The sequence below is a fragment of the Hyaena hyaena genome, unplaced genomic scaffold (genome assembly GCF_003009895.1).
Source record: "Hyaena hyaena isolate Hyena2069 unplaced genomic scaffold, ASM300989v1 scaffold_453, whole genome shotgun sequence".
In the NCBI taxonomy this organism is placed as follows: Eukaryota; Metazoa; Chordata; class Mammalia; order Carnivora; family Hyaenidae; genus Hyaena; species Hyaena hyaena.
This window is the reverse complement of record NW_024081083.1, coordinates 612,401-626,011: the sequence shown is the minus strand read 5'-3', so window position 1 is coordinate 626,011 and position 13,611 is coordinate 612,401. Positions and strand designations below refer to the sequence as shown.

The 13,611-nt window shown below is 42.6% G+C and overlaps 1 long non-coding RNA gene across 1 annotated transcript; it reads right to left on the bottom strand.

Annotated features, from left to right (window-relative positions):
• Positions 1 to 10,467: 10,467 nt before the first annotated feature.
• On the bottom strand, positions 10,468 to 11,212 carry LOC120246099. The gene is made up of 2 exons (XR_005531969.1): positions 11,067 to 11,212; positions 10,468 to 10,626 (listed from the first exon to the last, which is right to left on the bottom strand). It is a non-coding gene; the product is annotated as an uncharacterized LOC120246099 (long non-coding RNA).
• Positions 11,213 to 13,611: the final 2,399 nt, after the last annotated feature.

Genomic DNA, 13,611 nt, shown 5'->3' with positions numbered 1-13,611 from the left:
GAGTGAGAGAAAGAGAGGGAACATGAATGGGGGAGGGTCAGAGAGAGGGGAAAACATAATCTGAAGCAGGCTCCAGGCTCTGAGCTGTCAGCACAGAGCCCAACACGTGAACTGTGAGATCATGATTGAAGCCAAAGTCAGATGCTTAACCAACTGAGCCACCCAGGAGTCCCTGTTTATTAATTGAAATACTTTTTCTTAAAAAGTGAGATCATGAATAGCTTTTATGTTTTAGACTTTTAAAAGGTATTTTATGAACGAAAGATGAAAACCATAGAAGTGGGTGAAGAAACAAGGGAAGAGACTTTGTAGACATGCTCTTGTTTTGAGGAGGCTCAGTTAAGAGGAAAAGTGATCAAGGAATAACTGTATGGAGGAGCAAGATCCAAGGAGGAGAGTCTTTGGTTTTGACTTTAGGATCGGAGGAGCTTAAATGTGTTTGTTTACTGGGGTAGGAAACCATCAATCTGTGGGGATGAGGTGATGACCACTGAGGAGGGGAAATGACATGGAAGAAAGGGAATCTCTGGGGAGATGAGCTAGGAAGAGGAGGAAGTGGAAAGAAGGGACGGATCAGATTTAGGCTTTGTAGAGATGATGTGCATGCATGAGGGAGGGGAGAAAGTTACTCAAAGGAATGGCACTTCGGTCCTCCTCAAAGTGAGATGGAAGTGAGCCAGAAAGGAGGCTGCCTGTGGGTTGCTTTTCATCTGGGAGAAAATGGCACCCTCAGGAGACTGGGGGCAGGTTCTCAAAAAGGTCAGAGAGCAAGCGTAATTCTTTCAAGCTTCCTTTTGTTATAATATCTGCTGGCCGACCTTCAGTTTTCCTTTAGGTAATGTATAAAGTTGCTGACACAAACATTAATTGAGTTATAAAATGGTAGTTAAAATGAAAAAAATGTTTCCCATGCTGTTAAGATAATAATCCACTTTTAAAAAGAGCTTTTTAGGGGTTCCTCCTGGGTGGCTCTGTCAGTTAAGCGTCTGATTTCGACTCAGGTCATGATCTCACTGTTCCTGAGTTTAAGCCCTGCTTTTGGCTCTGTGCTGACAGCTCAGAGCCTGGATCCTGCTTTGGAGTCTGTGTCTCTCTCTCTGTCTCTTCCTCCCCCACTCATGGTCTGTCTGGGGTTCTCTCTCTCAAAAATAAATGAAGAATTTAAAAAAAGGCTTAAAAAGACCTTTTTATATAAGAAGTGATTTGCAAGGAAGTTGGTCTTTATTAAAGAGTCCTTGGTAATGTAAGTTGCGTTCTGTATCTTGCGGACGTATTATGAACATTTCATATTAATCATCTTACATTGTTTTTGGCATGTAGACATCTGGTTAGCTCAAGATTTAAAAACCCCATGCCAATGCGCCGTAACATTTTGCTTTCCGCTATGTGTAGACTGTAAAGCGTGATATTCATTTATTCACATTGTGAGTATTAGACGCAAAGGGTAGTTTCCCCGAATCTGATGTTAACCAAAATGCAAGCAAGGGAAATGGGCAAAATTCTATTGCTTCTGATTTTGCCCTAATGGAGGAAAATACTAAAGAATAGTTAAGTAGAACCGGAAATGAACTCGATTACTCTGTTGTATACTTGTTATTGATTAAAAATATAAACTTTAAGTTGCATTTTATCTCAGAAGAACTCAAATCTTCTGTTTGGGCGAGCTGAGGTCCTGAGTCTGTCTGCTGGTTTAGACACAGCACATATGTATACCTGTCAATTCACAAAAGAAGTGTCCTCCTCCTGGGGGAAAATGAGATTTTATTTATCTCTTTCCATCTTTTATACTTTTATCATAGACTTAGAGTGAATAACACAGTGTGTGATGCTCAATAAACATAATGCATTTAGGGTCCAAAAAGAATATGAATGCAGAGCAGTGTTACTTCCATTTGCTGATCTAAAAGTGTTCTTCCTCCTAGACAGTTTGTCATTGGAAATGTATTATGCTCTGATTTAAAATAATCCTTAAAATAGGCAGACTCTCTCTTTCTATTAATTTTTTTATGTTTATTTTTGACAGAGAGAGAGAGCGAATGAGCGAACACACAAGCAGGGAAGGGACAGAGAGAGAAAGTGTGTCACAGAATCGGAAGCAGGCTCCAGGCTCTAAGCTGCCAGCACAGATCCTGACATGGGTCTCGAACCCATGGACCAGGAGATCATGACCTGAGCCTCAGTCCAACACTTAACCAACTGAGCCACCCGGGCGTCTTGTAGGTTTTCTCTATATGCAATACAGGTGTTTAATTCTGTGTATCTATGTATCTGTGTCTCTATCTATTGTTGAGATCAAATTCATGTAGTAAAAATTAATCATTTTGAACATTTTAAGTCGTACAGTTTGGTGGAAGTAAGTATATTCACATTGTTGTGCACCCGACTCCGCTCCTCAATGCCAGGACGTTTCCATCACCTTAAAAAGAAGTGCTGCCCCCAGTAAGCAGTCACTTTCCATTTCCTTTCACCATCCAGCCTCTGGCAACCTCGCCTCTACTTTCAGTCTCTATTGGCTCACCTACTCCAGACATTTCATCTAAATGGAATCACATGATATGTGGCTTTTTGAAAAGGGGGTCTTGCCCTCAGGGTCATATCTTCCAGATTCATCCATGTGGTAGCACATATCAGTATTTCTTTCCTCTTTTGTGCCTAGAATTGTTTCATCATCTGATCATATGTAGCCTGCTTAGGAAATGATGGGTTGCTAACCTGTGAGAAGTTCTCAAGAGACTTAGATAACCTACACCAGATGGCACTGATGCACTCTTCTTTATTTGCTTTCCATCACCTTGAATGCACCATCATCATATGCCTTAAAAATGTAGCCTTCTTGGGGCACCTGGATGGCTTAGTCGGTTAAGCGTCCGACTTTCGCTTAGGTCATGATCTCGCGGTTCGTGGGTTCGAGCCCCGCGTTGGGCTCTGTGCTGACTGCCAGCTCAGAGCCTGGAGCCTGTTTCAGTCTGTGACTCCCTCTCTCTCTAACACCCCCCCTCACGCTGTCTCTCTCTCTCTCCTAGAAATAAATAAAACATTTAAAAAAATGTAGCCTTCTGCAAAAACGGTTGCAGAACAAAAAGGCATGAATGAAGGGGTATGGCATTTTCATGGGAGTGACACTGAAAGCCTTTCTTGCTTTCTGGCTCGAATTAAGGTCAGGTTTACTTGTGGAGTTCTGATGCTCTAAGGAGTTACCACCAAGAATGAAGCAAAGCTCTACTGTGTGACTGGGATCTATTTTTATTGAGCATCCGTATACCAGTTAGGAAAACTGAATATTTGGGTTAGGCTGGGTCACACAAGAGTGAATTTGGCTGTGATTCTTGTATTTGGGGCCTCACATGTCCCGATTATTTTTCACAGTTTGTTCTAACTGGGGCTTGAAATCAAAGCATCTGCCTCATGTAAGGGGGTGGGGGTGGGGGGCTCAAGTGAAGGAGACCAGATCTGATACTTGAAGTAAATTCTGTGATTCCATAATTTCTGAAACCCTATTTTGTTTTTGAGACTACGGGCAATGAATATAATCCTTCTGTCTTCACAACCTGGTATTAAGATAGGCCTCTGACTCTAGAATTAGTTCTTTGGAAAATGATACGTTCGAGCAGTATAGGATTACTCTGACTTTCCGCATCTTTTCTAAATAACCGAGTGTTTTATGACTTCGGTCCACATTGCCTGTAGCTTGTACAGAAAGTCCATTGTTCCTGGGGTTGTAGCCCGGAAGTAGCTGGGTAGAAGTTCTCAAGAGACTTGAGTGCAACCCAGCACCCACCTGTCTGGGTACCTGTGCTACTTGGAGCTTCTAAGTGTCCTTTTATTAATTCAAACAGCAATAGATGCCAGTAATGGAAATCCGAATCATACAGATATTTCTACAGGAAAAGGGAGGTCTTCGTCAGCCTGGTAAGCAGTTCACCAGACTTCCTCTCCAGAGGCAATCAGTCTAACACTGGTTTCTTGCATATCCTGAATAGAACCGTTCTCTATGTAAACTGTATACATATTATGTCTACCTATGTATATAAAATCTCTATATATGTATGTATGCGCATTTACACAAACATATATATCTTTGTATAAGTTTTAACATACTGGACAGACTACTTTGTACCTTGCCTTTTTAATTTAAAAATAGACCCTAGAGTGGCACCTGCATGGCTCAGTTGGTTAAGCGTCTGACTTTGGCTCAGGTCATGATTTCGCAGTTCATAGGTTTGAGCCCCATGTTGGACTCTGTGCTGACAGCTCTGAGCCTGGAGCCTGCTTCAGATTCTGTGTCTCCCTCTCTCTCTCTCTCTCTCTGACCCTCCCCCCCACTCCGTCTCTCTCTTTCAAACATGAACAAACAAAAAATTAAAAATAAATAAAAATAAATCCTAGAAATTATTTCATACTAACATAAGTATTACTTATTAGTGCATATAAAAATTGAACAGATTTCTAGAGTTGGAGTGGCTGAGTCAAAGACTGTGTATTCACAACTTTTAAAATCTTTCTATCTACTTGGAATTTATATCGATAGGAGTGATAGGCATCTAGCCTAATCCATTTCCAGATAGGTGCTAGTTTCCACTCTTTTATTATGGAAATCTTTCTCTTTTGCTCCAGATATATAGTTTTTATCATTTATCAAATTCCATATCCATATTCCATATCTGTATCTATTTCTATATGTCACTAGACTATACTCCATTCAACTTTTTCAGCTTTTTAATTCCATAGCTTTGCAATATATTTTATGACAATTATTACAGTTTTTAAAGTATACTTTTTTTTTTGAGAATGAGAGAGAGCATGTGAGTGGGAAAGGGGCAGAGAGAGAGGAAGAGAGAATCTCAAGTAGGCTCCACGCTGCCAGTGCAGAGCCTGATGCAGTGCTTGATGCCACCAACTGTGAGATCATGGCCTGTGCTGAAATCAAGAATTGAACGTTTAACCAGCTGAGGCACCCAGGCGCCCCTGTAATATATTTTAATGTCAAATTAGGTAAGTTACCCACACTGGCATGTTTATTTTTTTAATGATTGAATAATTTTTATTGAGGTAAAATTTATTGAGGTGTATCACGTTGTACTAGTGTCAGGTGTTCAACATAATAATTCAATATTTGTGTGGGGCACCTGCGTGGCTCACTCAGTCAAGCATCTGAATTTGGCTCAGATCCTGATCTCACAGTGTGAGATCAGGCCCCGCATCGGGCTCTGTGCTGACAGCTCAGAGCCTGGAGTCTGCTTCAGATTCTGTGTCTCCCTCTCTCTCTGCCCCTCCCCTGCTTGCACTCTGTCTCTCTCAAAAATAAATACATGTTAAAAAAAATGTTTAAATAATTCAGTGTTTGTGTACACTACCACATGCTCAATGCAAGAAGTCTAGTTACCATTCATCATCATACAGTTGACCCTTGCACGTTTACCTTTTGACCTTAAAATTCATTTTTTTTTAGTGTAAAAAAATATACTCCTTTATGAGGTTTCTTTTTCTGGACTCACACTTAATTTATGGATTGATTTATGGAGACTTAAAATCAATGAAGTGTCTTGTTATGCAATAATAGGGTATGCATATTACATTAATTTACCTGGTTGTATTATTATTTTTTATTTAATTAATTTATTTATTTTTGAGACAGAGAGAGAGTGAGAGAGCGAGAAAGAGCACAGTAGGGGCAGAGACAGAGGGAGACAGAATCCCAAGCAGGCTCTGCACTGTCAGCACAGAGCCCGATGCAGGGCTGGAACTCAGGAACTGTGAGTTTATCACCTGATCTGAAACATGAGAATCAGAGGCTTAACCAACTGAGCCACCCAGGTGCCCAATTTACCTCGTATTTTTTTTTGGTATCATCTTTAAAGTGTTTCCCTTTATATTCTAAACTATAATTATCTCCATTGCTCCATTTATCAGCTTCAAACAATATCCCGTGATTATTTCACAAAATTTGAAAAATCGGTGTGCTTATATTCCTTATACTTTGTTCTTCCCTTCCTTCTTCCTCTCCATGTTGGTTAGATTTTTTTTCAGTGTGTTCAGCATTTATATTCCTCTTTGTTCACCACAATTTCAAGTTTTAAAATTCGAGTAGAATCAATTTACTCTGCCAGTCCTCCAGCTGTCATTTTCCCAGTTACTCTCAAGTCCCAGATTTGTGTTATTTGCCTTTATTTGTGAAAAATAGCTCCATGGGGAAGACAATTTCTCCATCAGCCTTTAGCCCTTGGGCCTTATGGCCCTGCCTCGCTGTCTTCTGTCAGTGGGAGCTCTGTGGAAAGTGAGCTCAGTTCCCTGTCCCCCACTCCCCTCCAGGAGACTTGGTGGATTTTTTTTTTTTTTAACCTGGTGCTCATAGTATCTTTTGAGTTCCTCTTTAAAACCTTGGGGTTGAGTGGCCCCTGGGTGGCTCAGTCGGTTGGGCATGTTACCTCAGGTCAGGTCATGATCTCACAGTTCAAGAGTTCGAGCCCCTCACAGTTCATGAATTTAAGCGTGCTGACAGCTCAGAGCCTGGAGCCTGCTTCGGATTCTGTGTCTCCTTCTCTCTGCCTGTCCCCCACTCACTCTGTCTCTTTCTCTCTCTCAAAAATAAACCTTAAAAAAATTAAAATCTTGGGGTTGATTGTTTTTTATCAGTTTTGGAGGAGCAAAATACACCTTTTCAAACTTTCATTCCAGGAACTCCACCCCCCCCCTCATTTTTCTCTTTTAGGAAACTTCTGTCTTATTTGTTTTGTTTCCGTTTTCAGCAACATTGTTTATTCCTGTTTTGGAACTCTCTCTACTATTTGTACAGTGTTTTCTCTTTTTCATTTGATCTTTTTTTACTGTTTCTTTTGAGAGAGAGAGAGAGAGAGAGAGACAGCATGAGCAGGGGAGGGGCAGAGAGAGAGGGAGACACAGAATCTGAAGCAGGCTCCAGGCTCCTAGATGTCAGCACAGAGCCCAACTCGGGGCTCAAACCCACGAACTGTGAGATCGTGACCTGAGCCAAAGTCGGACGCTCATATGACAAAGCCACCCAGGCGCCCCTCATTTGATTTTGCTCAGTGTTAACAGCATGGTTCTCCCTGTTCATGACTTTTCATTAGTGTCACTCCTCTTTACTGATGCTTCTCGTGTTTCATACGTTTAAATTACAATTTTATTTTTCTATTTACTGCATTAATTTTTAAATTTTTATTGTTTTATTTAATATTTTATTTATTTTTATTTTATTTTACTTTTACAGAGAGAGAGAATACAAGTGGGGAAAAGGGTCAGAGGGAGAAAGAGATTCTTAAGCAGGTTCCACACCCAGCATGGAGCCCAGGGTGGGGCTTGAGCCCATGACTTGAGCCAAACTCCAGAGTTGGATGCACAACTGACTCAACCACCCAGGGGCCCCTATTTCATTAATTATATATAAAAGCTCCCTACTACTTTCATTTGTTTTTTGTTTGTTTTTTCTTTTTTTGTGTCTGTGACATATTTGGTACCGTGGCGTATATATGCTTTGTGGTATAGAATTTCTGGTATAGTGTTTTAAATTTTCTTCTAGAATTGTTTTTAAATACAATTTAGCGTTTTTTTCTGGGAATATCTCTTTACATAGCTCATGTTGGCTTCTGTGTAGTGATTATCTTAGAACTAAGGCTTTTGGGGAAAAAGGAGAGGGGAAAACTGAGTCACTTGGCAGAATAAAAGAAGACATGGCCCTTTGAAAAGGGAGAATTGAGAAGAGATGAAGAAGCGTGAAGACGAAATGATAAAAGGGCAGCAAGAGATGAATAGTGAGCTGGTAGAGCTCAAAAAGAAGTGGGAGAGAAAAATAAAACCCTAAGAGAAATCAAAACAACATTAGACGCTGCAAAGAATAGAGCAGACAGCCTGAATATACAGTCAGTGATGAATAGAATGGGCTTGGAATTCCATTTTTTTTAGCGGGCTATCTGTTTCTTTGAAGATAAAGTATAGTGGAAGGGCCTCGAGAGTGAGCTGGCTTAATTAATTGTCACTGTTGGTCTCACAGATGAAAGACCGCCCCCGTTGTGGGCTGGGTTCAGTAGAACTTCTCTTGGGGTCATCCTGATAATTCCTGTGCCACCTGATTTTGTGTGTACGCCCCATCTCACCAAGCTCTGGTGACTGTCCTCCATCAGGTAGATCTTTTCCTTCCGGATGTCAGGTTTTCCTTACGTAGCTCCATGTCCCTCCCCAGAGCTGGTCGTCCGATGGCTCTAGGTATTCTCACGTGCTCTGTCCTGCCCCTACCTCTTACCTTGGCACATAAGAAGTTGTTGATTTCACGCCTCCTCTGATGACCTGTCTGTCATGCTGGAGATCTGCAAAGTCCTGCAGCGGTTCCTCGCTTTCTCTGTCACAGAGGACAGAGACTCACTGTCCTTGTCATCTCCCAGAAGAGAGATACTGAGTTAATGACATGGTGACACTTCAAGTCAGAAACACTGGCAACTGAATTTATGTTTATTGCATGTCATAGGCCATGGAAAAGTGCCAGAGAAGCAGGAGAGGCACCTGCCTCCAGGGGAGGAAGCGGAAGAGGGAAGAGGTACTGCCTTGGTGCCCTGGGCATGGACTCTCCCAGCCGAAGACCCTGGTGTTCTCCGAACAACGCTGTGCTGCTGTGGCTCCTGACACGATCCCGAACAAGGTGAGATGTTAACAGCTCCAGATCCACTGGCTGGTAAGACCTGGAGTTAGGAGGGCTGTCCACAGGTCAAGGGCATGTCCCGGGTATTCAGGTGGCCGGCATATCAGGAAACACCTCTCTATTCCCCAGCTTAAATTGAATTATTGGGCCATGCCCATCAGATGTGCCCTTCCATAAAGTAGCTGCTGAAGGAAGGAGTACTTTGATTCCCTTCTAGGACTCAAGTCAGGCTTCAAACCCGACTGAGCCTCTGGGGGCGCTGTGGTTGTGTCTCTCCTTACATGGCCTCCCACACCATGCCTATGGCTCCTTTTCCATCTGGGACTATGACACTGCCATTGGATTTAGGGCCCACCTGTTCAGTCTGCATGATCACATCTTGAGACCTTTAACTACATCTGCAAAGACTCTCATTTTCAAATAACGTCACATCCACAAGGTTTGGGTGGCTACGTATTCTGGGGGCCACCGTTCAACCCACTGCCCTCGGAAAACACATATCGGAGAACATTCTCATATCCGTGCGTAATAAGATGATGCATAGGAAAGTTGTAAACTGGATGTGTGTGAATTTCTTGAGTGAGCTATAACCCCACCTCCTCCTTGGGCTCTGATCTCTAACATAACTGAATTGTGGCAGTGGTGGTTGAAAGCCAGTGGATGATTGTGAGGCTACTTAAATACCTTTGTAGATTGTCGGGATCTTACATATTGCTGTGCCTCACATATGAGCTCAGAGGCCCTTGTCCCAATCCCATCTAAGCCTGCTGTGTTCTTTTTGCACTTTACCTTGCCAGTCCTGTGTGTGGGCACAAAATCTGACACACTGCCTGGTCCTCTAGAACTTCCCTTCTCATACTCTGAGGGTCCTGACCTGATTTCAGTGCCAAGTGCATATTTGCAAAAGGATGTGCAAATTCTGCCATCGTATCGAGGTTTATTTTGCCACAGTTCTGTAAGCAAGGGGGTAATAATCATAAAACAGTGGGCATTCATTTTGTTGAATTCAGCATCTGGGAGGTTAGGTGGCCCACCTGGGTTTACATGGCAAATAACTGACTAGCACTAAGTTTCAAATCCAGGTCTTTCCGAACCCCAGCGCTTAGCCATTCTGCTGTAAGACTCCGTTGGAAAGCAGCCGATTAAATTGGGGTTGGGCTTACATCTCCATTGTGTGCTGGTTTAATTGGAAACCAACAGGAGGCGATCTGTGAGATCATTGGACTCCACAAAACTGGGACTGAAAGAAATTATTTTACCCAAGGGATTAATTACTTGATTAAGGAACTTTGTGGAACTGTTTCACGAGTGCAATTTTTGCTTTCGGGTAACAAAGGCTGTTTTTAACTTAGATATTTGACGCTGTACATATTACATAATTTCTGTAGATGGTAGGGCATGAGAAATAACCTTGTTCAGTTAAAAAGGCGTGGGGGAGAGGGCAGGGGAAAAGAGTGAGTAAAATGAGGACCAGGTGAAGGCACTATCGTAAACAGCAAGAAAAGAGTTGAAATTATACTGCACGGCCTGAAGACACAAAACATTTCATTTCCTTTTGTGTGAAACTGGTCTGACCTTCACAGTTCTGAAATAACAGCAAAGATTATTTTTCTGGTGGCTGTACTGCATTTTCAGCAAGTAGTTAAGCAGACGGCTCAGCATGAATAAATACAGTTAGGAATTGTTAGGGGAGGTTTCTATGAAGAGCGCATGTTAAGCAGTAATATAAATGTAAGAGCTTACAGCAAAACGAAATTCATAATGTAAAGGTCAAACCTGCCTAAGAGAGACTTTTAGGTAAACTATGGACTGGAAAACCGATTCCCATTTTGTTTTAATAGTTAGCAACGTATGGTGGCTGAGGTGATGTGTTTCAGTTGAGTGGATCTTGTAGCATTATCTTGTGCTTGATTCAGCAGAAATGTGCGTGACTTCTGCAGGGCTGTGAAAAATGGCTGAAGTCCCTCTTCCCGAATCTGAAATTAATGACTAGAAATATTACCAACCAGGTAGGTTGTCAAAAAAAAATAGTGTAGGCGCTTTATCTAGAGATGGTATATTTAAAAAATTTTTTTAATGTTTTATTTGCTTCTTAGAGAGAGAGAGAGAGAGAGATCAGGGGAGGATCAGAGAGAGAGGGAAACACAGAATCTGAAACAGGCTCCAGGCTCTGGGCTGTCAACACAGAGCCCGAAGCGGAGCTTGAACCCATGAACCGCGAGATCATGACCGGAGCTGAAGTCGGACGATTAACTGACTGAGCCACCCAGGCATCCAAGACGGTATATTTTAGATAAATGGGGAATTTTATGGGATCAATGAGGAGGACCAATGTATGTAACATTGAAGTTAGCCAGAGTAATTAGTTAAAAACATCTGGAGATAAGAATCATAGACCCTTATTTCACTTATTTACCTATTTATCTCCTGTCCGATTTTTGAGTTTGAAATATATTGTCTAGACTTGTTCGTAAGTAACCAGAAGAACTTGTAGGAGGAGGGGGCGATCACTAATGTCTTCTCTGGAGAGGCAGATGAGCATCAAAGGTAGTCACCCTTTGGGAAGTTTTGTAGTTACTTACTTATTTATTTTTTAATATTTTTATTTTTATTTCTAGGAGAGAGAGAGAGACAGCATGAGCAGGGGAGGGTCAGAGAGAGAGGGAGACACAGACTCTGAAATAGGCTCCAGGCTCTGAGCTGGCACGGGGCTCAAACACACGAACCGCGAGATCATGACCTAAGCGAAAGCCGGACGCTTAACCGACTAAGCCACCCAGGCGCCCCTGTAGTTACTTATTTAATCCTTAATTTTGTCGCATATTTATTAAGCCCCAACCAAATGCCAGCCACTCTTGTAGAGGTGTAGAGATAAGTGAAGCACAGTCACTGTGTTCAAAGCTGCGTGGAGAGGATGGGCGTGGGGAACAAGCAGGTACACCTGTCACAAATCAGAGTGCCCGGGGCAGGCTCAGGAGGGGGTGCGGTAGAGCCCAGCTGGTGACGCCCAGTCCTCAGAGGGTGGCAAGGGCGTGCAGGAGAAGCTTGTCAGGGGCGCAGTTTGAGGGGGACATAGACGTTGCTTAGTCTCTGACCTGTTTCCTCTTCTGTAAAATACTGAGAAGCTAGCACTTACCTTTCAGGCGTCTGGTGAGGATGACCAGTTGGTGTGAGAAGCCCTGGCATGTGTAGGAACTCCGTGTTTTCATTACGAGCGCTGTGGCTGGATTTCTGCTCTCTCTCTCTCTAGTCTGAAATGCTTGAATCCCAAAGGAAAATGAAACTCAATATTAGAGCACTTTTACTCTTAGGCCAGCCATGTAAAAGCACAATGTAAATTACCAGGCGCCGTAAGCTCATGATTTTTCACTCTGAATTAATATGGAAACGAAGAGCTATCTCTTAGCTTCTTATTGCACTTGTAACAAATGGCCATAGACTTAGTGACTGGAAATGACACATATTGATTGCCTTGCTTTTCTGGAGGACAGAATTCCGGAATCCATTTCACTGGGTAAAATCAGGTTGTTGGCTTCTTCTGGAAGAAGATGGCCACATCTCTCTAATCTTTGCTTCTGCAGTCACGTTAAGGTCTCTTCATTCTGATTTCCTAACTCCCTTTCCATAGGACATTTATGATTACATAATGATTACATTAGGACATATTATGATTACACAGTTACCTGGGTAATCCAGGATAATTCCATCTCAAGATCCTCAACTGATTATCCACCAAGTCCCTTCTGTGACATAAGAGAACAGTCACTGGTTCTGAGAGTCAGGAGCTGGATTGTCCTGGAGGGCTGTGTTCAGCTGGCTACAAGACAAAAAGATCAGAAGAGGCCATCCTTGCTTGCACAGCTACTCTGTTCTGTCCCAGACAGGTTTAACTCTGCCCCCAACATGTGCATGGGCCATTGTACATAGATAGGGCTTGCTGGAAAAGGGAGGTGCCTCCCGGAGCCATTGAGCTGTTAACGTCCACCTTACTGACACTCAGTTTTAGCAAGTCCATAGCAATCCTGGTGATGCGCCTTGAATTTAGCATTCTGTCCCATTCCTACCTAGATTTCATCTCACTGCTGTTAGAGGACAATATCTCTCAACATTTAAATTTGTTCAGTAGCCAGGTTGGGGGCGGTGTCCAAATAGAATGATGGTACATTAAAACCATTGGGTAACGGTTAAATTAAATGCAGTGATGTAGGGGCACCTGGGTGGCTCAGTTGGCTGAGGGTCCGACTCTTGATTTTGGCTCAGGTTGTGATTCCAGGGTCGTGGGATCGAGCCCTGCATCAGGCTCTGTGCTAATCATGGAGTCTGCTTAGGTGTCTCTCTCTCCTTCTCTCTGTCTCTCTTTCTCCCTCTCCTTCACTCTCCCTCTCTCTCTGTGTCTCTCTTTCTCCTTCTACCCCTTTCCCCCACTAATGCTGCCTTTCTCTAAAAATATATAAACAAACAAATAAATGCTGTGATGTTATTTGAGCATGATACAGTATTGCTGAGGGAGAGTTTGTGTTGACTGTGTCTGATTGAGAAAGCCAAACTAATGAGGCAGAGCTGTTTTTCCTCTGTAATACTCAAGTGCAAGATATTAAATATGTGAAGTTTCATTAAAATTATATTAAGTAGAAGGTAATAAAATGTCATATTGCTTTATTTTTCTAAAACCAAATTAAATCTGAGCCCCTGCTTCAAAGGTCAGCAAGATATCCACCCCCAGTCAAGAGGGGCAGGCCTTTCCCCACCCTAGTCTTGAACAAGTACCTGGAAATATAATCAGGCCAGAGATCTGGGCTAAGGGCTCTGGTCTTCTGTGAAGCAGAGTTGATCGGACGCTGCTTATGGTTTCGGGCCACTTGGAACATTTAAAAGTGAGTGAGTGCGGTATTCAGAGCATTCATGTCCCCTACGGACAACTAAGCCAGCAAAAATTTTTCTGTGGTCCCCTTAGGCCATAG